The sequence below is a fragment of the Microplitis mediator genome, chromosome 11, assembly GCF_029852145.1.
Source record: "Microplitis mediator isolate UGA2020A chromosome 11, iyMicMedi2.1, whole genome shotgun sequence".
Classification (NCBI taxonomy): Eukaryota; Metazoa; Arthropoda; class Insecta; order Hymenoptera; family Braconidae; genus Microplitis; species Microplitis mediator.
Window position 1 is genome coordinate 12,158,382 of NC_079979.1, and position 26,144 is coordinate 12,184,525.

Below are 26,144 nucleotides of genomic sequence, written 5' to 3' on the forward strand. Positions count from 1 at the left end.
AATTCTCATTAGTCGACATGGTATAAAATTCAGAACGAGCAAAAACATATTCTTCGAATTGTATCAAACTTTGACGTCGGTTATCTTGTGAATGGTTGAATTTATGCAAAAATCATAGAAGACCTTTTTTGTAGGTCGGTAAATTTGCTACAAAATGTTTGGGGAGAAATTTTCTGTATCTTGATTTTTTCGGAAGTTATGTATTTTTTACCATGTTACTAAATGAAAAACCGAAAATTATAAACAGCCACCTCTAAATATCAATATTAAGAGCTCATATATTAACTGTCAACATATTTTAACATACCCTTTCGATTTTTCATAGTTCTCCAAAAAAAAAAAAATTGTCGCTTAATATGAAACAGTCTAATATATATATATATTGTAACGGGTTTTTCACCACCGGGGATGTACCGGAGTGAAGTCCGAATACACTTACGATTTTTTAGCAACTTTGTTCAAAATTTATAGTTGGGCGCCAGGTGATGAAATAATCACCAAACAAACAATGATCAAAATCGGCTCAGGGTGGCGGATCGGGAAAAGGTCAGGCACTTAAGATTATGATAAATAATTGATCAGAATTAAACAAAATAATCAGTCGTATATTTCCTAAACAAAATCATTGATCGGTATCACAAAATTAATCAGTTACTAACAAATAATAAATTGCTGTTGTCGGCTTGACTCGATATAAAAATAAACACAATTGCTCATAGTTGATCGGAAAACAAAATCAGTTCATTGCTCAAAGAAAAAAAACTCGGTTTACGAAATTAAAATAAAATACGTATATAGTCAATAGACACACATACAGCGGAAGTGTTAACGAAATACTTGACGAATGACGTCAGAGTATTCTTACACGGCAAGGTGACAAGACTGCTGTTGCGAATGAGACACAGATAATCCGTGATTCTCAGAATTTCTCGATTGAAATAAAATAATATTTCATTTCAGTAACGCGTTAAATTGCACGATCATATAATTTTTACGCGTGATTAATTATTTAATTATTACACGAACGCGTTTCACTTGTTCAATAATACAGTCACATGTACACTTTGTTCAAAATCGCGCCGTTGCTTCGGCTTGTTCATAGTTGTCGGTTTATTGTTCACTCGGTATTTACTTGTCGGTCACTTTAATTAATCGTTGATCAATAATTTAATTGTTCTGAAATCGGACTCGAAACTGTTCGGTTGGTCGGTGTCGAATTTTTCTTTTTAGTCGCTAATCGAATTGATCAAAAAAGTGGCCGTTCAGTTCGAAGTATCCAACGGATTTCTCGTCAATCCACGCGTCGAATCGATTGCTTGGTCAAAGTCGGAATCTTTGCTCATAGGTGTCACCAGAATTAGCTCACCGGATAACTATTTATTAGAGTGGTCCAAAAAAAAAAGTTTTTTGGCTATTATTCCAAAAGCTTCTCTAAGGTATAAAAAAAAATCCCTCCAAAGCGCAGCTTGATATCTCAATTCTTCAAGAAGCTCAATACATTTATAATTTCCCATTTAAATAACACGAAAAAATTTTTTTTTTACGTTTTCATCCGGTAAAACGACGAAAAAAATTTTTTCTGTTTTTTCCATCAATCATCCTTGTAGGAAATTTAATTCTCTACAAAAAAGTATTGAATAAGTTTTTTCGTAATCCTAACGGTTAAAAAATTATTGAGCTTTAAATACTCGTTACCAAGTAAATTTGAAGGAAGATAGTTTTAGAGCAACTCTTAAATGGAATTGACACCATTACTAGATAATTTATTAAATTTTTATATATTTGAAATAATTTTCAACTTTTTGAAAACTTTTTTGGTGACTGCATGTATTTATTTCGAAATTAATCAAACTCTAAACTGTTTATAATAATTGAATAATTTAATAATCGTTTATATAATTATGAATAATTTTTCTTATTACATTTTGGAAATTTTTTCCTATGATCAGCAACTATTTGTAACAGATATTGTTTCTGTTCTTCATCTTTTGTCCCAAATTCATTATATTTTTCAATTAAAGCTAGTACTTGCGGATGGATACTGAATTTAATTGTCTTCATATCTAATTAAATTTTCTTTTATTGCGAATATTTAAAGCTCAATAACTTTTTACCCGTTAGGATTACGAAAAAACGAATTCAATACTTTTTTGTAGAGAATTAAATTTCCTACAAGAATAATTGATTAAAAATTCAGAGAAAAATTTTTTCGTAGTTTTACTGGATGAAAACGTAAAAAAAAATTTTTTACATGTTATTTAAATGGGAAAATATAAATGTATTGAGCTTCTTGAAGAATTGAGATATCAAGCTGCGCTTTGGAGGAAATTTTTTTTATACTTAAGAAAAGCTTTTGAGATAATAGCTCTTGAATAAAAAATAAAAAATGTTTTTTTTGGACCACTCTACTATTTATTTTATTTAAATAATTTCAAACCTCGGGTTGATGTCGAATTTTCATCATGTTACAATATATATATATAACAAAAACTATAACCTACAAAATCAACACGTGCTACATATATTTTCCCTAGCGGTTTTAACGGCACGATAAAATTACCGTTTATTAACGTTAAATCGTCGTAAGTTCTGCCGTCGAACACTCGACTGCCTGGAGCGATTTGACGATTGTTTCCGAGTGCGGTAATGAAAAATCTTAACCATATATTTTTTCGGCACTTACGGCAATGACACCATCTAATCGTTTATTATATATCGCTAAATAACGATAGTATGAGCGTCGATCACCAATGTCATAATAGTTGATTTACCGACTGTGGATACCGAAAGTACAAACATATGTGAATAATTGCACTGCATTTTGACCGACATTTTACGCTCAATTTACGGTAGATTAATTCTCCAATCACACGCATTTAGATGTAAAATTTGCAAATTCATGGGACTGCCCGAGAAAAAAAATATAGTATAATTTTATATAGTGATTTTTATATGTATACAATAACTGCCATGAAAAAAAAAAAATATTAACCTCGCCGAGTTATGGACTCGAACACAAGACCTTCTGATTCGTAGTCTGACGTGTTAACCACTGTGCTGAATCACACACTTGAGAGGAGAAGTTAATTGTATATATTTATTTGAATACAAATGAACTTTAGATAATTAAAAGTTTTATTATTTAAGTGTTTTTTACATTTTTTCACGACACGAATAATTTCAGTATACTTGGAGTCTATCACTCGCTATAAGAGACATTTATAAAATGAAAAATCTGACCGACAACTAATCGATAGTTCTCTAACAAAAAGTTTCTCACTTACCGACACTATACGCTCGATTGACAAGTGTTTGACTCACTCAATACTGTAAATGAACCGCTAAGATTTCGGTTTTTGACAATCCCTATACTTATCAATGAGCATAGAAGAACTGTCCATTACCTGTTAATTTACGGTCACTAGTCAGCTGAAATATAATGCACTTACAAAACATCAACTATATAGTTACTGTCGAGAATTTTCACAACGGCACTTGTCTTTCACCATCAAATAACGCTTTTTCAACAGTCGATATACGGTCATTCAACCGTCGTTTTACGATGATTTTACAGTGATGAGGAATCCGCCAGGGTTTATATACAAACTAAATAAGTGACTCCTTCACTATTTGTAAGTTATAGAATCATGCTTATAATTGTTAATTGTAATATTATAATAGTTATTTACATTAATTTGTATTTATTTTGAGTATTATATTGTGTTCAGTTACGAGCTTGATTAATTTCAAATCCTTCGTGCATTTTCGCTATTCCGGGAGTTGCCGAACTCGCTACTGACTTTAAGGTCAGAATAGTGCCGGGTCACTCGCTGCCTGGGCCCGACATTTGCAATTTATTGCTCATGACCGTGTAAAAACTGCATGAGAACCCGCTACCAGCCGGCCAATAAGATAATTCGTATTATATTAGCCGGCCAATCAGGAAATTCGTCTCATAACGGCGTGCTCGTCTGTCAATAAGAAAAATCAGCTACTAACTGTTTCCTGTTGGCGCGTTTTTAAGCCAATGGGAAAATTCGCTAGGACAGCCATGCTGTCATCATCTCCTCCAAGCGGGAACGAAGGAAGACGCCATCGTTTCATCATACTATTCTACAACGAGCTCTAGTACAGTTTACCTCGTGTCTCTAAAACCGCCTTGCAATTATAAAACTCTTTCTTGTGTTCTTATACTATATCTTGTGCTGATTTATATTCAATATTTAGTCAGTAAATCAAGGCTGCTATTTATTGAGTATTAATAATTTGTCATTCGCGGATAATTAATTAATGAATCAATTTCCGTGAAGTAATCGCTATCGACCACGTGTCGACATTTTTATACGTGATTCGTTTCTTTTTAGTTGCATTCGCTCTCGCGTATATCTTGTGTTTGAATTCGCTAACAATAATTATTTCTAATAATAATTATCTGTAAAAAGTGTAAATAAATCTATAATTTATTCTTTATTAATTCTATTTATTAATTCTATTTATTAATTCTATTTAATTGTTTAAAACCTCACGCCTAAACCAGATCCTCTAGTTTCATTTGCTCACTTTACATATTGACATTGTAAAATTTTATGAAATTTATTGTATTTATTATATACAAAAATGAGGATCTGAAGATGTTAACAAAGTTTAACAAAACGTTACCCTTAATTTAAATGAAGAAAGTAAATGAAGAAAGCCGTACCCGATAAAAAAAGATTTTATACAATTGTATAAAATTATATACAAAAAATGACCCGATCCAATTGTATACAACTGTATAAAAATTTTATACAATTATATACAAAATGTATACAAGTCTATATAATTATATACAATTTTATACAAATTATATACAATTCTCTATAATTATATACAATTTTATATAATTGCAATATATAGAATTGTATACAATTTCTATACAAATTGTATATAATTGGATCGGGCCATTATTTCTATCCAATTATATTCAGTCTATATATAATTATATATAGTCTAATAGATTGTCTCAAATTAAGCAATTATTTTTTTTTTCGAAGAACTTTGAAAAATCGAAAGGGTATCTTAAAATATTGTGACAGTTAAAATTTGAGCTCTTAATATTGATATCTAATGGTGGCTGTTGATAATTTTCGATTTTTCATTTAGTAACATGGTAAAAAATACATTACTTCCGAAAAAATCAAGATACAAAAAATTTGTATCCAATCATTTTGTAGCAAATTTACCGACCTACAAAAAAGGTCTTCTATGATTCTTGCATAAATCCAACCATTTACAAGATATCCGACGTCAAAGTTTGGTACAATTCGAAGAACTTGTTTTTGCTCGTTCTGAATTTCATTCCACGTCAACTAATGAGAATTCAGAAAATCTCAATACCGTTTTTTTTAGGAAATTGAATGCTCTAAAAAAAAAATCTTTTATTATTTTTTGATAAATCCATCTGTTTAAAAGTTATTGGAGTTTAAAGTAAAGTTAGAGTAAATTTCGGGATCTTTTTACTTTTCCGGCAAAACTATCGGACTTATCATAAAATGTCATAAAATCTTATATGTAGACAATTTCATTTCCTACAAATTATCTCTAAAAAATTTTTTTCAAATTCTGCATTCTCTTCTAGTTATTTTCATTTTAATGTCAAGCTCTTAAAATCGATCAGAACACTATTTTTTTAGGAGCTTGGCATTTAAATTGAAATAACTAGAAGAGAATACAGAATTTGAAGAAAATTTTTTAGAGATAATTTGTAGGAAATAAATGTGTCTACAAAAAAGATTTCATGACATTTCACGATAAGTCCAATAGTTTCGCCGGAAAAGTAAAAATATCTCGAAATTTACTCTAACTTGACTTCATGCTCCAATAACTTTTGAACAGATGAATTCATCAAAAAATAATAAGAGATTTTTTTGTAGAGCATTCAATTTCCTACAAAAAACGGTATTGAGAATTGCTATATTCTCATTAGTTGACATGGTATACAATTCAGAACGAGCAAAAACAAGTTCTTCGGATTGTACCAAACTTCGACGTCGGATATCTTGTGAATGGTTGAATTTCTGCAAAAGTCATAGAATATTTGTAGATCAGTAAATTTCCTACAAAATGTTTAAGGAAAGATTTTTTGTATCTTGATTTTTTCGGAAGTTATGTATTTTCTACCATGTTACTAAATGAAAAATCGAAAATTATCAACAGCCACCATTAGATATCAATATTAAGAGCTCAAATTTTAACTGTCACAATATTTTAAGATACCCTTTCGATTTTTCAAAGTTCTTCGAAAAAAAAAAATAATTGCTTAATTTGAGACAGTTTAGTCTATATATAATTGTATAAAATCTTTTTTCTTCGGGTAATCCCTTCATTACAAAAATTAATCAATCATAAAATCACGTCCAAAAAATTATTATTATCATTATTATTATTACTATTATTATTATTATTATTATTATTATTTCTTTTGTTGTTAATTGCTGAGGGGGTTATCCCCGGTAGTCCGACTCTACCGAGGGCCTCAGCTGAGCGCCAAATCGTTACTGCTGCGATGCTCTACCAACAAGATAGTTAGCATGCGCAGCAGGCCAAGTTTTGTTGCCTTATGAGACGGAGGGACCCGAGAATAACAGCCTTTTGCATCCGCGATGCCAGAAACTCAACTTGCGCTGAATAAGTTGGTATTCTAGCCAGTGCAGACACAAACGACTGTTTCATCCCTCCTAGGACGCCAACAATGAGGACGACAAGTTTGACACGGTAACCTGGGTGAAGTTTGCCAATTTCGAACAGGAGATCCTGATATATCTGGTGTTTGTGCTCTTCTTTAACCGTGATGTTATACTCAGCAGGTGCTGAGAACTCGATGACATAAATGTCTCGAGTGGTTTTATCAAAGAGCACAATATCAGGTTTGTTGTGATGTATTTTCCGAGTTGTTGCGAATGGCACGTTTCAGTAAATACGGCAACGGTCATTCTCAACATCTTGCGGAATATCTCCTGGTAGATAAGGCAGCACTGGTGTTTTATCGATACCGTGCCTATGTCTAAGGTGGTAAAAAAGTACTCGCAGAGCAGCATTGTGACGCTGGATGTATGCACCTCTGCCAGCACAGGACATGCTGACGAGAGATGCATAAGCGTCTCAGGATGTTGCTTACACACCCTACACGATGTGTCGGGTAGCTGCATCTGGAGTACTTTCGCACGGTATTCGAGGGTATTGATTACACCGTCTTGACAGACGAAAATATATCCTTCGGTCTCGGACATCAGGCCAGCTGACTTAACGAAGGAAAACGACAGCTGGGTGGTCAAGCCATGGTCACGCACGTGCTTAAAGAACACGCCCCGAGTCGAAATTTAAGTCGTAGATTCAACGTTTTGAACGTTGAAATCGTAGATTCAACATTTTGAACGTTCTAATCGTAAATTCAACGTATTGGACGTTGAACTCGTAATTTGAACGTATTGAACGTTGAAATCGTAATTTGAACGTATTGAACGTAAAAAATATAGATTCAACTGTTTAAAAAAAATATATGATCCATAGTAAAAATTAAAAGTTACGAAAAAATGACATATACCAATGCGTAAAAAATAACCTATGGGCTAAATTTAGCTAAAAGCTTTTCCTAAAGATTTGATTGAGTTAATTTTTAGATACTTGCTTATTCAATCAACTAATAAAATCACAGATGATTGGAATTAAGGAAGTTATTAAATTGAGATTGATTTTTGAGAGTCAAATTCTTATTCAATCTTGATATTTTGAGATCTTTGAAAACTAATATTGATTGTAACTTTCAATGAAACTCTAGTGCAACCTCTATAACATCTCCGTGGCTATCTTCCAAAAATGAATAATAATTGACATAAAGAAAGAAATATTTAAATCAGTTGACCTCGAAGGTCATCCCTGTAATTTCCTGTTTCTCTTAAGATTCTATCAAATTTTATAGCTGTAGGAACTGTATTTGAAAAATATGAATTTTTTGACAATTATCACTCCCGCACTCCTATGTTGGAGAAGAATTTCGTAAGATCCTATTCGAGATGATTTCTACATTATAAATAAAAGCTTCCATCAAAACTTCGAGTCCATAGAAACTATTATGTTAAAATGAGAGATTTTCATTGTTACCCAGTGAACACATGACCTTATTTTGACGTCATATGTAGGTCATAGCAATGTCACGGCATCTGATGTAAATTTGATGTCAATCTGACGTTCTACATGATTTTAATATGATGTAAAGCTTGTGACATCATATTGATGTAAGCATGACTCTTGTATGACGTCATAGTTATGACTTATGTATTACGTACGTTTGACATAAAATCTACATCACATTGTTACGTAGTAATAAAGTCATTATCGTATATCATAATGACGTAATTTTAAAATCATACATTTATGTCAGTAGCAAAGTCACGGTTATACGTAATATGGATGTCACTCTTAAATCATATCTTTACATCAGTGACAGGTCAGTATTTTACGCAATGCTGATGTAATTTCCGAGTCAAAGTTTTTTATCATCTATTTATTGAAATAAAACAATCATAGAATGAATTTTCAAATATGTGTAAATGTGTAAAAATAACAACTAAACGTCGAACATTTTCGGGGTCAAAGTAATCGATAAACTCGATAATAGATTATTCAGACGTTTTAAATTAAAACATTAGCGTGAGCATAAAAAAATTAACTTTATTTTTTTAAATGATATATATCGAAAATATCATTTAGGATGACAAAGAAAATGTAACGACAGTTTGAACTCTTTTGATATTATGATTCTAAAGTTTAAGTATCACAATTTTTCAATCGATTAAATTTCATACGATTTTGTGGAATTATTTAATGTTTCGCAAAATTTTATATAAGATTTTTTAAATTTCACATCACAACAAAAAATTAAAAAATTTGATGAAACTTAATGAAATTTTATACAATTATCATCAAGGCCCACAAATATTGTTTCTATAAAATTTCATATAAGTTCATGGAGTATTTTTAAATTTTGTAAAAATCCATCACGAAAACTTATGAACTCTGTCTTTTCCGGCATTTCACTCTAAATACATCAATTAAGCACGAGATTTGAACTCTCGTGATGTGGACCAGTGAGCAACGTTCAGGACTACCAGCTAAGAGGAGCTGTGTTCGAACCCAGCAGATGCCCAGGATTTTTTCATCATTTAACGTTATTTAATCTTGTTTCAGAATTCACAATGCGTTCGCGCGGTAATAATCAAATCAAACATTCGGTATTTCATTTTTTTTTTTTTTTTTTTTTTCAAAAATATATTTTCCGAATTGATAATTTTGACATCACCTATATGTCATATTGACGTCATAAAATGTCACACAGACATCACATTTACGTCATATATACGTCATTAGTTTTCCATCATAATCTTACGTAAAAAAGTGGGAAATAATGAGTCACACCTGACTCATTCGTGACTTATATCTTACGTAAATGATGACTTAGCGTAACGTCACTCTGACGTCAAATTTACGTCAATGTGTTTACTGGGTAACGACCCCGCAATCCCTTTTGGGTTAGAATTTGAGAAAATCCATTCTCAGCTGAACTTGACATTATCCACGAAGATTCCAACTAAATTTTGAGACTGTAAAAGTTACAGTTTGGAAATTAAAATTTTAGATTTTAACACACTTACCCCCGCAATGCCTATTGGAAGTAGAATTTTTTGAAATCTGTTTTGAGATGATCTCCTCGTGAATAATAAAAGATTCCTACCAAATTTACAGCTTTTAGAAGCTATATTTTAGAAATTATGATTTTTTATTGTTAACCCACCTTCGCGATCCTTATTAGGGGTGGTTCGTCGTAAAATCCGCTCTTAGATCATTTCTGTATCACATACAGAAAAGATAAAACTTTCACTACATTTGGCCACAATAGGAGCTATAGTTTGGAAATTAAAAATTTTAATAGTTAACACCCACCCCCGCAAACCCCGCTGTAAGGTGAGCTATCGTAAAATTCGTTTGTATATTATTTCTACATCTCTCACAGAAAATTCCTACCCAATTTGGACCCTATAGAGCTATAGTTTAAAATCAGGAATTTTCCATTGTTAAAGCCCCCGCAATCTTTTTCGGGGTGAGTTATCGTAAAATTCGTTTATGAATTATTTATTTATTTATTTATTTATTTATTTATTAATAATTTTTCGACCCTGGAATCGAGATTCCCTAAGGGCCGCAATATACAAAAGTATTACAAAGTATAGTATAATAATAATATTTAAATATAAACATACAAAAATTAATATAAATTTAGTAAATTAAATGAATAGATAGTTAGGTAGGTAAGTCGGTAGACTCCAATTATATAATAATAGTATATAAGTACATATTTAACCATTAATCAACAATTCTTCTTTCTGTATAAAATAATTATAACACTCTGCTCTAAACTCTTTATAAGTTGTAATTGACACAATAGACGAAGGCAGATCATTCCATACTCGGATAGCAGACAGTAAAAATGAATGTTCATAAGTATATGTACGACAGGTTGGTTGGTACAAGACATCAATTTGACGATGTGCACGTGCACGCACAGTATTCAAGATATAGAAATTCTTTCTCAGTATTTTATCGGAATTCATTCGTAAGATCTTATACGTAATGCATGCTAAAAAGAACTCACGTCTATTACAAAGTTCCAACCAACCGAGTCTTTTTCTGTACGGACTAATATGCTCATATCTGCAAACATGGAAAATATACCTAATACAGGCATTTAACTTTCTTTGTAGCATTGTATTCCTTGTACCAGATATATTTGTGTACAGTGCAGCACAGTAATCAAATATCGGAAAGATAAGTGCCCGTACTAGATTTTTACGTATAGTCATATTAAAAATATTGTCATTCATTTTTAGTCTTGCTAAACAACTCATTGCACGCTTACATACTGATACAGTTTGCTTATCCCAAGATAAAACATTATCTAATATAATACCTAGATATTTTAATGAAGTAACATATTCTATAATGTCACCATTTACAATTATTCTAGGCGCATCAATACATATATTATTACTGACATGCTGTGGTGATCCATAAATTATAGCTCTTGTTTTCCCAGAATTTAGTTTAATAAAATTTCTTTCACACCAAGCAACAATGTTATGTATAATTCTATTTAGGCTATTAATACAAATCTGTAACTGTGGCATAGAACACTTTAGGTAGATGACCAAATCATCAGCATAAAATCGATAATTACAAGTAATGAGCTGACCTAAGTCTGAAACAAATAATGCATATAATAATGGCCCTAACACACTTCCTTGAGGTACATCACTAGACACTTTTCTCCATGCTGACTGAACACCTTCATAGCTAATTGATTGTCTTCTACCCGTTAGGTAGGAATGAAACCATTGTAGCACTTCCGTCGAAAAGTTCATACCGTTGAGCTTCTTTATTAGTAATAGATGATTTACTGAATCAAAGGCTTTAGAAAAATCGAAGAATACAGCAACTGTCACCAAATGTTCTTCAATACCTAGCCGAATGTCGTGGCATAAACGCAAGACGGCAGTTTGCGTACCTGCGCCCTCCTGGAAACCAGTTTGAAATCTATCCATTAATTCATTTTCCGATACAAATCTTACAACTTGCTCATGAACACAACGTTCAAAGGCTTTTGATAATGAACACAATATGGCAATCGGTCTATAATCACTATATTCTTGCGGTGATTTAATCTTCGGCAAAGCCTTGATGTACGAATTCTTCCATTGTGTAGGAAATATCCCCGATGTCAAAGATGAATTAAACAAATTAGTTATTTCCGTTAGGTAATATTTAAGTAAAATCTTGTAATATCTTATTGATAAGCCATCAGGCCCAACAGCACTCGAAGTGATTCTGATAATGTTTTTTTTAACAGTTTCAGCAGAGATATTTTGAAAGCAGAATTGAATAGGTCTCCCACTATTATTTATACATGCCAGCTTCAACTCATTATCGTCAGAGACTTCTTTACAAACTGACACAAAATAATCATTAAGTCCATCAATATCAATATCGTGAGAGCAGCCATTTAAATTTACCTTTAATAAACCAAGTCGTCGAAAATCATCCCAGATAACTCTCGAGTTACGAACTCTCTCAAATCTATCTTGAAAAAAATTCCTCTTTGCTGTAGTAATACGATGTTTAACTAGACGACGGACATTGCAGTACTCAGTATAAGCGAAGCCAGTTCTCCTGAAGATACGATATAAGCGATTACGTCTCCGCTGTAGTTCTCGTATATCATAATTAATCCATGGGGCAGGAGGCCTAGTAACTTTTATAGTTCTTTCTGGTGCAATAGCATTAATAGTGTTGAGAATATCGTTATTTAAAATATCCAGAAATTCATTTGGTGCAAGATCTTCATTTATGTTAAGATTACCATTCACACGAATTCTTGATTCAACAGCTTCATCAGTGATCCTATTCCAATCACGATATTTAACTGTTCTAGTACGTTGCCTTTCTACTTTTAAATCTAACGTCACATTGATAAGGTCATGTCCAGAAAGAAATGGCACGACCGATTGTCCATAAGCCTTTAAGTTTAGAGAACTGTTAATAAAGAAATGATCAAGCCAAGTATGTGATGTAGCAGTGTGATGCGTAGCATTAAATTGCACTATATGCAAGTCATGACTTGTACAAAAGTCTCGAAGATATATTGAGTCTCTCAAATTGCTCATTAAATTAATATTGAAATCACCAGTTATAACTATATTATTATATAATGGTAACAAATCAATGAATTCCTCTTCAAATTGATTTAACAACGCTGAATTTGGTGGTCTATATATGACCGAAAAGAAAATCTTATCTTTATTTGATAATAAGATTTCTGCCATTAAGTATTCCGGACATTCTTCACTATAGTTTGAACATGATAACACTCGTGATGATAAAGTATCTCTTACAAAAATTGCAACACCTCCTCCGTGTCGACATGAGCGATCATTTTTGTGAATGTGAAAACCGGGCAAATGAATCTGAGCATCAACAATATGAACTGTCAACCATGTTTCCGAGACCGCAATTATATCAAAAACAGTAACTCTAAAATATTCAAGAAATTCATCAATATGAGATAATAAAGATTGAGCATTTAGGTGACAAATTTGAATAACTTTGGAAGAGATTGGCCTTAAAACTTGCATGGAGTCTACCTGTAAATATTAATTAGATAAACCAGGAATATTATCCAGATCCGTTGAGGGTAGTATTTTAATGGGCTCTGAGTCATCTTGAAGTCTAATGTAAACTGCACCCCCTGAGATCCAAGTCCTTCTTTTAAGTCGTGGGTAGTTCTTGGTTAATTTCTGCTTTAACTTGTACAACGCAGGCGGGTATCTTCTGTTAACATAAATCGGTGCTTTAGGCGCAGAATTTATGAGCATATTTGCTGTTAGATTTGGTTTACGTCTACATCACATATAAAAGATAGCTACCAAAATGGGAGTATGTAGCACCTATAGCTTAGGAATTTCAAATTTTCATTGTTAACACCCACCCCCGCAGATCATATTGGAAGTAGGTTGTCATAAAATTCGCTCTTAGATCATTTCTACCTCACATATAACAGATTCTTACCAAATTTAGAGCATATAAGAGCTACACCTTAGAAATTAAAAATTTTCATTGTTAACACCCACCCCCGCAACTCCTGTGGCGTGAGCTATCGTAAAATTTGTTCATAAATTATTTTTACATCACTTAAAGAAGATTCCTACCGAATTTGAAGTCGATAGGAGCTATAGCTTGAAAATTTAAAATTTTCATTGTTAATACCCACCCCCGCAACCCGCTGAGGGGTGGAATATCGTGAAATTCGTTCATAAATTATTTTTCCATCACTTATAGAAAATCCCAACAGAAAATTCCACAAATAAAAAATTCGGACTAAGTATTTTCATTGAACAGATGGTAGAATTTCAACCAAAAAACTGAAATTCTGCTAACAGAATTATAAAAATAATTTTTATCGTACTTCCATTTGAAAGTATGTGGTTATCTGAATAGTTTTGATATTACTTATTTACACTCCTTATCGGTTTGATTTACGCTCACAATACGTTGAATACGTTCAACTAACGTTTTTAACGTTCAATACGTTCAAACTACGATTTCAACGTTCAATACGTTCAAATTACGATTTCAACGTCCAATACGTTGAATTTACGATTTGAACGTTCAAAACGTTGAATCTACGATTTCAACGTTCAAAACGTTGAATCTACGACTTAAATTTCGACTCGGGGCCGTGCGTGGACTTGTCCATGTGTGTACTGAGCAGTTTTTGCTGCTCAGCATTCCTGACGACACTCTTAAATTCCTCCTTGGGGAGTTCAATAAGAGGGTTTACTCTTCCGAGACCGAGGGATTTTGCCGCGTACCTTGCTGCCTTATATAAGAACGTTCCCTTCTGCAGATTCTCATGACTATGAACAATCTGCATAAGGAAGTCGTTCTCATCTGCAGTGAAATTGACAACTTCGTATGTTAGACCCAAAACCAAACGATCATGTAGCCACTCCAAGCTCTGTAGACCTCTCCCTCCGATGTGCCGGGAAAGGTATAATCTGGTGAGTGAGGACTTAGGGTGCATGCTCCGATTGATATTCATGACTTTGCGTGTCTTGATATCGAGATCTCTAAGCTCTTTTCGGGTCCACCCGGGAAAAAATGATCAGACCTGATCAGACATGAACAGGCATGAGTCTTCAGGCCTGATCAGACATGAAAAATGACCATGCCTGACCAGGCCTGATCAGGCATGTTCAGGTCTGATCAGGTATGTTCATGCCCATCCGGGTCAAAAAATTATATATAAAAAATGGCCCTATATAATTATATATACTTATGTATAACTATATTCAATTATACATGTTTATAATTATTGCTATAAAATAAAAAAAAAATAAAAAATTCGGGCGTGTGCAGAATTTGAACTGTGGACCTTGCGCTCGAAAGTGTAACTCGCTACCCACTGACCTAAGAGATTTAGTTGAGAAGTTAGTTTCGTATGAACTTCAAGTAATAAAAATCTTATACGTGATAGATTCTTGGTCAGCAAAATTTTAGATCTATGAGCAGACATGAACAGCCATGGACAGCCATGAACAGACATGAACATATATGACCAGGCATGAACAGGCATGGACAGGTATGATCAGGCCTGAGCGTATTTAACGCTTCAGACATGAACAGGCATGAACAGGCATGAACAGACATGACCAGGCATGGACAGGTATGATCAGGCATGAGCGTATTTAACGCTTCAGACATGACCAGGCATGATCAGGTCTAATTTCTGGCCTGATCATACATGAACAGGCATGGTCAGGTCTGGTCCTTTTTTCCCGGGCATTCAAGGACACCGAAAGAGTAGAGTAGTACTGGGACAGCAAGCATGTTTGTTGCAGAGACTTTGTTTTTCCCGAAAAGTTCTGATGACCAGATTTTCCGGAGTCTCCGCCCATACTCGCTGCAGAGAGTCGTTTTGATTTTCGAGACGTCCTGCATAGAACTCCCGTCAATCCCTAGATATTTGTGCGACTCTCCGGTGTCAAGATGGTCAATGACGCTCCCATCTACTAACTCGATATCTTCGCGCAAATCAGAGCACTTACCCTTCACCAGATTAACGACCGCGCACTTGTCCAACCCAAAAGCCATGCTGACATCCCGTGCATACTCCCCTACGATATTCAAGGCTGTCTGAAGGTGTTCCTCATCTGGAGCATATACCTTCAGATCATCCATGTAGAGTAAGTGGGTGATCGAATATTTCCGATCATTTGGTGGGCCCACTGAGTATCCACGGGTACGGCGTAGCGCAACAGATATCGGCAGCAGTGAGATGCAAAACAGCAGCGGGCTCAGGGAATCTCCCTGGAAGACACCTCGCTTGTACTGTACAACTTCGGTCACACGTTTGTCGTTACCACATGAAATGTGGAACCGTGTTCGCCAAAGTTGCATCGTACGCTGTATGCATCCCACTGTATCGCGATTGACCCCAAGGCATTTGAGCAAAAAGAGAATGAGCTCATGAGATGTTGAGTCGAATGCCTTACGGTAGTCAATCCAGGCCATTGACAGGTTGCGCTGATAGTAGACCGCGTCTTGAATGACACAACGATCTACTAACAGATTCTCTTTGCAACCTGACAGGCCTCTTTTACTGCCACGTTGTTCGTATATCTGCTGCCATACAGGATCTATCTCCTGTAGAATGCGATTATTCAAGATTTTTGTGAAAATCTTATAAACCGCATTCAAACAGGTGATAGGCCTGTAGTTCTTTGGGTCGGACAAGTCACCTTTCTTAGGGATGAGCACGGTTCGCCCTTCTACAAGCCAGCACGGAATAGGTTCGCTGCCTCTGATAAACGCTGTAAAAATCCGGGCCAGATGGCTATGGGTAGAAGTAAGTTTCTTCCACCAAAATAAGTTAATGCAATCCGGACCCGGAGCAGCCCAGTTCTTACCATTATTCAGAACCAAACGAACCTCTTCCACGCTGACTTCAGGGCTCTCTTCACCAGCATTATCGTTTCGATGATGGCGACAAAATGCCTCGAAGTCGTTGAGAGCTGGAGTGTCACGACTCACGTTTGGTTGATCGCCATACAACTCGGACCGGAACGCTTCTACTCGCTCGATAGATGCGGGATCGCCGGAAACAGATGTCTTAGGTGTCAAAAAGCGTGAAGGACCTAACCGAAACAAAAAGTTATCGGTAAGCCGCTTCAGCTTTTTCTCTAGTGACTTTTTAGCAGTCACCAGAGCCCGCAACCTGTTAAGGAAACCTTCTTTGATGTTAAGAAGATTCTCCTTATTCAGTGTGTGATGTTGATATCGTAGTCCAGCCGCAATGCGGCGGACTTTAGGCATAAATGCTTTACGAGCATTCACGTACTCAATCACACACTGAATGCGGGAGACATGTTTCCGGAGATTATCAATCTTCAGTGAAAGCTGCCCAATGCGCCCTCTCATCTTAGCCTCAGGAGAAGAAGTATTCTTTCTTGCCGGAGGTAAGAGTGAGGAAATAGCATCATAGACAGCTTGATTGATGGTGAGTAGAGTAGAATCCTTCTGAATCCGAGTCGATAGCTCGTGGTTTTCCGTGTCAAGTTGGTCTTCGCGGTAGTGTGTCTTTTTAGAGATACATACTTGTCGTCTTTCAAAATCATTGTTGGCGTCTTCGGAAGAACGGCGTCTCTCCTGATGTAGCTGTGCTGGAAAAGACAGACGGTCAGATAGCCGTCTGTTATTCAACAGTGATTTTCGTGTTCGCCGGAGATGAGAGGCATAATCACGCAGACGTTGTTGTGAAAAATGGCCATGGTTAGGGTGCATATCGCTCCAGAGAGCATGCATCCTAGCCATGTAACCTCTCCGCTCCGGTTCACTGTTATTATAGCACATCAGGAGATCGACTCGTAATTCCTCCGTCCACCTAAATGAAGTCCGTTGTTCGCCAAGGTCGTCATCATTCGGAATCTCGGTGCTCCGCCCAGCTAGTGGGTAGCCCTCATCCGAGAATGGCCGGTTGTGGGGAGCACTTCTGTGTTCAGGATTATCTTGAACTCAGTTTACTTCACATTGGGGAGTTAACCCAATGCAAAGGTTGTTGTGCGCTTTGTAGGCCAGCAGATGGAAGGCCGGCCTACTTTGCCCACGATGCACCACGGGGTTAATAGAACCCCCGCTGGCCGCACAACATGCACCGTGGGCATTTATTATTATTATTATTATTATTATTATTATTATTGCTTTTTTAGTTAATTGCTCAGGGGGTTATCCCCGGTAGTCCGACTCTACCGAGGGCCTCACCTGAGCGCCAAATCGTAACTGCTGCGATGCTTCATCAACAAGATGATCAGCATGCGCAGCAGGCCAAGTTTCGTTGCCTTAGGAGACGGAGGAACCCGAGAATAACAGCCTTTTGCATCCGCGATGCCAGAAACTCAACTTGCGCTGAACAAGTTGGTATTCTTGCTAGTGCAGATACAAACGACTGTTTTATCCCTCCTAGGACGCTAACAATGAGGACGACAAGTTTGACACGGTAACCTGGGTGAAGTTTGCCAATTTCGAACAGGAGATCCTGATATATCTCGTGTTTGTGCTCTTCTTTAACCGTGATGTTATACTCAGCAGGAGCTGAAAACTCGATGACATAAATGTCACGAGCGGTTTTATCGAAGAGCACAATATCAGGTTTGTTGTGATCTATTTTCCGCGTTGTTGCGAATGGCACGTTCCAATAAATTATTATTATTATTATTATTATTATTATTATTATTATTATTATTATTATTATTATTATTATTATTATTATTATTATTATTATTATTATTATTATTATTATTATTGTGATGAGTATTATTATCAAAACTAAATTATTATTATTAATTATATTCAAATTATTATATAATTTTGAATGAATTACATTCTTATAAATAATAAGCAATGAAAACCAAAATTTTTTAAATGTTGTTTATTATTAAGTAAACTCAAAATCATATCTAATTAGAGATAACTTTATTATATCATTAATTCGCTATCCCGAGTCAAAATATTAAACGTAAATTGAACATTTTAAACGTAAATTGAACGTTTTTAACATAATGAACGTAAATTGAACGTTTTGAACTTAAATTGAACATTTGGACAAGGACCGGCTTATGAGGAAGGAAAGAGATCGGGAAATATAAGCACCAAACTTTATCGCAAAGTTCTCCAAACTAATTCGCAAACTGATACGTAGTATCCTTAAGGTCTTCCTCGACAACACAATCTATGATGCTGCCACCTAAACCAAGAACATTAAATTGAAGACTGACACTGCCATGAGGTTGCCTAATTAAAAATGATTTGAAATTATTATTGAAGTCGTTTGGACGCAACTTAAACCTTGAATAACTTTCGAAGGAGTGAATTTAGCAAAAATTGTTAAGAGACTTTTTTTGAAGAGCATTTAATTTCCTTTAAGAATATTTGTTGCCTTTTTTCGGAAACTGATTTTCACATTAATTACAAAATTTCAAAGTTGAACAATCAAATCGTAAAATCATACCAATGTTTAAGGCATGATTATATGGAAACGGATCATCTGACAAAAATTCGAATCTGATTTTAATTTCCTGCAAGAAATGTATTCAAGCCTATTTTGGTAATCTGGATTGTTTGAGAGTTATGAGACAAAAACCCGCTCATTCAAAAAAATTCAAAAATCGCAATGATTAATGCCAATATTAAGGGCTCAAGTTTTCAGAATAATTTTTTATTGTCATCCCAAATAATATTTTCACAGTATCGTTAAAACAAAAAATATTTGTTTTTTTTTTGGCCCAATCTAATACACTTATCCAAAAAATTAAAGGAACAAGAAAATTTTATAAATTTTTTAGTGATTTTTGGAAAGCTGTATTTTCGTGAAAAATGATCGTATCGAAAAAATAAAAAAAGCAAATTGAAGCTTGAAATCTCTAGTTTGAAGATCTTTCAGCAAAATATTTTTTTGAGCCACGGTTTTTGCGGAATCAGAAGAAAAAGGTCGAGACAAAATTTTTCTAAATTTTTTGGTTTTGTTTTTTAGGTCTACGGGGCCGGGAAAAATTTTTCCAAAAAAACGAATTCATGACTTGTTTAGAAAATTCATTCAGCTACAATTTGCTTTTTTTTGTTTCTCTGTACGACAATTTTCTGCTGAGATATCAGCCTTCAAATGAAAAAGGATCCTTTTGTCCTTGATTATTGATATCTCAGCAAGAAATGGTCACACAGTAATTTAAAGGGCAGTTCAATAAACTTGAATAAATCCCCTACAAGCTCCATTTTTGATTTTTGAAAAAAAAAAATTTTTTTTCATCCTTGATATCCATTTGAAAAACCTTTAAAAAATGGCCATTTTCTGGTTTTTTAGTCGACTCATCGCTACTCTGCAAATATTGATAAAAAAAAAATAATGTTGCCAGGTAATTTTACAGCTTAATGTACCCCCAAAAACTCTGGAAGTTTTCAGATTGATCCATTGAACCGTTTGTCCGGTCCGATTGCTCAAAGTTTTACGAAACAATTAAAGGAACAAGTTTTGTTCCTTAATTTATGTAATCATTACCAAAATGAAAAAAATAATTTTTTTTTTATTTTCTTTCATTTTTGCGTTAGTTATTCAGTAAATGTAAGGTAAAGAGGAAAAAAAAAAAATTTTTTTCAAAAAACGAGACCGAACAAGAATTTTTTCCAATTTTTTTTTTTTATGTTTTATTCGGGGGGTTATTTTTTTTCTCGTTTTTCGGAGAAAAATTTTTTTTTTTTCTTTACCTTACATTTACTGAATAACTAACGCAAAAATGAAAGAAAATCCGAAAAAAATCGATTTTTTCATTTTGATAACGATTACACAGATTAAGGAACAAAACTTGTTCCTTTAATTGTTTTGTAAAACTTTGAGCAATCGGACCGGACAAACGGTTCAATGGATCAATCTGAAAACTTCCAGAGTTTTTGGGGGTACATTAAGCTGTAAAATTACCTGGCAACATTATTTTTTTTATCAATATTTGCAGAGTAGCGATGAGTCGACTAAAAAACCAGAAAATGGCCATTTTTTAAAGGTTTTTCAAATGGATATCAAGGATGAAAAAAAATTTTTTTTTTTCAAAAATCAAAAATGGAGCTTGTAGGGGATTTATTCAAGTTTATTGAACTGCCCTTTAAATTACTGTGTGACCATTTCTTGCTGAGATATCAATAATCAAGGACAAAAGGATCCTTTTTCATTTGAAGGCTGATATCTCAGCAGCAAATTGTCGTACAGAGAAACAAAGAAAAGCAAATTGTAGCTGAATAAATTTTCTAAACAAGCCATGAATTCGTTTTTTTGGAAAAATTTTTCCCGGCCCCGTAGACCTAAAAAACAAAACCAAAAAATTTAGAAAAATTTTGTCTCGACCTTTTTCTTCTGATTCCGCAAAAACCGTGGCTCAAAAAAATATTTTGCTGAAAGATCTTCAAACTAGAGATTTCAAGCTTCAATTTGCTTTTTTTATTTTTTCGATACGATTATTTTTCACGAAAATACAGCCTTCCAAAAATCACTAAAAAATTTATAAAATTTTCTTGTTCCTTTAATTTTTTGGATAAGTGTATATATAATATATATTATATATACATATATATTAGGGTGGTTCGTTTCTGAGCAATATCTTTTTTTACAAGGTGCTGACTCAAAATCTTGTTGAATATGTAGAAAAAAAAATTTGGTCAAAATTTGAGCCCTTAACTAATATTTTTAGAGGTCGTCAATTTATTTTCCAGTTCTCCCATCCAATTAACATACAAAAATAAGTTTTTTACACTTTTCTTCACCGCAACCTGTGAAAAAATCTTATATCTACTTAGACCATAATTTATTCTTATAGAGCATAAAATTCTTTGAAAAAAAGACTTTTACGAAAAAATTGTCTGACCAATATTTTTATTACGTAATTAGTCCTGAATGTGCGTTTATATAAAAAGATATCTTTCATTTTATTCGAGGGCTAAACTGTTGACTCTATGAACAAAACGTCAAATGACAATTTTGTAGGGCTCATTGAGCTTCACAAATTTGTTGTGTGGGACTCAATTCTGTTATCAATAGCTCAACAGCTATGAGCTATTGAATATCCCTAGTAGCAATTTTGTCAAAGCCTTGTACCAGCCTGGATCAAGATACTTTAAAAAGATTTTCGATCAAGAATTGTACAAGAATTGGTCCAGATTCTTGATCAAGATTATTGGTCAAGACTTGAGCCAGACTGTAGTCAGAATTTGTCAAGAATTTGACCAGAAATCTGGAGCTGTCTATTGCTAAACTTTGGGACTATCCTATATAGAAGTTCTCATTCTACATTAGTTCCATTTATAATACTGTAGTCGAGAAATGAGTTCTCTGTCGAAAATGAATCTAGTTTTTTTAAAAATGCGAGCGACAGCTTATTGAATTCGTCATTAAATTTGACAAGACATTTTTTTTTACAAATAAAAATAGCAATTTTTATAAGTCAAAATCAAATAGAAAAAACGAGAGACTCTGATTATTATCAATAACTCAAAAATTAATAGAGGAAGCGTAAAATTAAAAAACGATTATTAAAGAAGAAGCAATTTTCTATTTGTCACAACTTTCGGAATTCTATTCCCATTTTTTATAATTTTAAGTATTCATCTTAATCTATTCAAAAACTTCCGAAATTTTTTAAGTGCTAGAAAATTCTGAAAATCAATTTTTCTAGACATTACTACAAACTCAATGCGTAATTTTAAAAAAATAACATTTTTAAACTTGTTGACTCAACTATAAATAAGAACCACTGCAATACTATACTTTTTACATTCAAGTGGAAAGGAGGGAAATAGGTGCGCGCTCGTCGTCTTTTGCGTTTCTCGCGCAAGTCTATGTCAAAACTCTGGGTCAAGAATCTGGTCAAATTCTGGTCACAGACTGGCCCAAGTCTGCAGCCAGTCTGGATAAAGATTCTTGATCAAGTGTCTTGGTCGAGAATTGTACAATTCTTTACAAAGTGCTTCTTCAAGTATCTTGCCAAAGAATCTTGCCCAATTCCATTGCTACTAGGGATAAATTTCAAATAAAACTATTAATAAAAACAAGTTTAAGTTTAAAAATTCTTTGAAGAAAAAATTTCGCTAGCTGCTTTAAGAGCACAGTGGAGTTTTTAAGACCAACTCATACTAAGAAAACTCAAATTAAAAACGTATACAAATTATTATAAAACATAAGCTATAATGAATTATCAATAGAATAAAGTTATTGATTATAATAACTATTATGAATAAATTTCATAGTGATTGAATTAAGCTAAAAAAATGACTTTATTCATTTTTTAGATAGTTTCCATTAACACAAAAGTAGTATGAGTTGACGTTAAAAATTCCACGGTGCTCTAACAGCAGCTAGTGAAATTTTTCTTTAAAGAATTTTAAACTTAAACTCGTTTTCATTAATATTTTTATTTGAAATTTATATTTAATAGCTTTTGAGCTATTAGATATGCATAGTTATGCATAACTGTTGAGCTATTGAGTACAGAATTGAGCCCTACACAACATATTTGTGAAGCTCAATGAGCCCTACAAAATTGTCATTTGACTTTTGTTCGTAAAGTCAACAGTTTAGCCCTCGAATACAATTAAAGAAAAATTTTTATATAAATGCACATTCAAGACTAATTACGTAATAAGAATATTCGTCAGACAATTTTTTCGTAAACGACTTTTTTTTAGAGAATTTCATGTTCTATAAGAATAAATTATGATCTAAGTAGAAATAAAGTTTCTTCACAGGTTGCGGTGAAGAAAAGTGTAAAAAACTTATTTTTGTATGTTATTTGGATGGGAAAACTGGCAAATGAATTGGCGACCTTTAAAAATAGTAGTTAAGGGCTAAAATTTTGACCAAATTTTTTTTTTCAACATATTCTACAAAATTTTGAGTCAGCACCTTGAAAAAGAAAATATTGCTCTGAAACGAACCACCCTCATATATATATTACATACAGATCTATAATATATATACATATATTGTCCAATATATTATAGACCCCCGATGAAAAAAGATTTTGTCTAATCATATATGATCATATATGTTCATACATGTGATCATATATGATTATATATAATCATATATGAAGTTATATTTAATCATGCATGATTATATATAAGTCTATATATAATTAGATCTGATCAGATCTAATAGAACAAGTCTATATATGATCAGATCATAAGGATATGCGAAAGTAATATTTTACTGAAATGACAATAATTGAGTGATAAAAAAATACAAAACCTAATTCACACTATTAGTTACATATTATCAGTTAATGTTCGAAATTCTTGAGCGCCGTTTAAATATTTAAATTTTGGGCTGAAATTTTCAGCATAGTCATGATTTTACAAGTATAAACTATTGCTGCTACGAGAAAAAAAAAATTTTTAAATAAAATTCCGAATTTCGATCATTTTTGATATTTTCAAAATTCGTGAGCGACCTCTTAAAAATTTTTTATCGAGCTGATTTTTGGAGAGGCTTCTTAAAACATCGTAAACCAACAAATTTTCATGCGAGATCAAAAAAAAAAATCTGTCTATCGGTTGACCCTGCGGGCCAGCCCTCAAACTTCCCGCTGTTTTCGAGCTCCTTGAGCTCGAAAACTTTGTCGTGAATACATTTTCGAGCTCGAAAATACTTTTGTATGCCATTCTTTTCGAAAAAAATAGTGTTTTACCATTTGTTCTCCAACGATATCTCTCAAACGAATAAACCGATTGAGACGGTTGAGGCGGCAATCGACGCGTTTCATTAAGTTCTAAAGCTGATCAAATTTAAAATTCGATTTATCAAGTCGTTTTTGAGATATTTAAAAAAAAAATTAAAAATTTTTTTTTTTTTAATTCTTTCGACAACGGTTTCTCTTGAACAAATAATCTGATTTTGATAGTTGAGGTGGCATTCGACGTGGCTTACAAATCTCTAGAGCCCAGTCGATTTTGAAATCAGTCCATCGAGCACATTAAAAGTTATCCGAAAAAAACATTTTTGAAAAAATTTTATTTTTGGAATATCTCTGAACAACTCCTACCGATCAAGCTCACTTTCTCACAGCTTCAAGATATTGACAAGCCACGTCAAATGAAACCTTAAAGTTCAAAATCGGTTCATCCGTTCAAAAGATACACGTACTTACGTACATACATACATACATACATACACTCGGACATCATCTTGAAATTAGTCAGAATAGCTTCCTAGGACCTCAAAACGTCGACATCTGATGAAAATTCGATTTTCGTAAATCGGACCGAAACCAATAACTTCCCGAATTTTTGAAAATTTTCAATTTTCTTGGCGGGAAGTTAAAAAAAATAGTCAGTTTTTTTGCGCCACCCTAATATATATTTAATTCTATGTATTATTACGTACAATCATATGCAATTATATATGATCTCATATATAATCATTTATATTCAATTATAATAATTTAAAATCATTTTTAATCAAGCAACCTCATGGCAGTGTCAGTCTTCAATTTTATGTTCTTGGTTTAGGTGGCAGCATCATAGATTGTGTTGTCGAGGAAGACCTTGAGGATACTACGTATCTTTTTGCGAATCAGTCTAAAGAACTTTGCGATAAAGTTTTTGGTGCTTTCATTTCCCTATCTCTGTTCTTCCTCATAAGCCGGTCATTGTCCAAATGTTCAATTTGAGTTCAAAACGTTCAATTTACGTTCATTACGTTAAAAACGTTCAACTTACGTTTAATATTTTGAGTCGGGATCTTTTAGACATCAGACAAATGTTATCTTTTTGATACCTTCTCGAAGAGATCTAAAAGATATCAGTAGGTGGCCCGAGTAAAAACAGAATTCCGCCGCACCACCGCCGCAACACCGCTGCACGGCTTTTTAAGCGCCGCACCACCGCTGCACTACAGCCGTGACAATTCCGATTATTTTATAAATGCCGCACCACCGCCGTGACAACTAAAGAATTTATCTATTCGCTGCACTACCGCCGCACCACCGCCGTGACGACTAAAGATTTATCTATTCGCTGCACCACCGCCGCACCACCGCCGTGACAACCCGAGTAAAAATGAAATTATTATTTTTACGAAAAAATTATAAATTTTTATCGACCGCCGCACCACCGCTGCACCACTACCGCACCATAGCTGTGATATTTTGTTGTAAATTATTTTTGATTACTGATTTAAAAGTGATATATTCTTTTCAATCTCATATAGCACAATAAAACTTAGTTTAGCACCATTTAAATATAGTGGAAACCTAAACATGCAAACATGCAAATAACCTTCTCAATAAGACAATTAATAGATAAATTGAGAAAAATATAGATAGCCCGAACTGGGAATCGAACCCAGACCAATTCGGTATCGCGCCGAGTGCTCTACCAGTCACTGTCGGTAGCGTAGCCTAGTCGTTAAAGCGTCGGTCTTTCGTGGGTAAGGTCCCGGGTTCGAATCCTACTAAATCGTGTGCGTT

General features: G+C 33.8%; 1 protein-coding gene across 22 annotated transcripts in view; it reads right to left on the reverse strand.

Moving 5' to 3' along the window:
• Positions 1 to 26,144, reverse strand: part of LOC130677118 (uncharacterized) — a 169,328-nt gene that overhangs the window by 68,188 nt on the left and 74,996 nt on the right. The window lies entirely within an intron of this gene.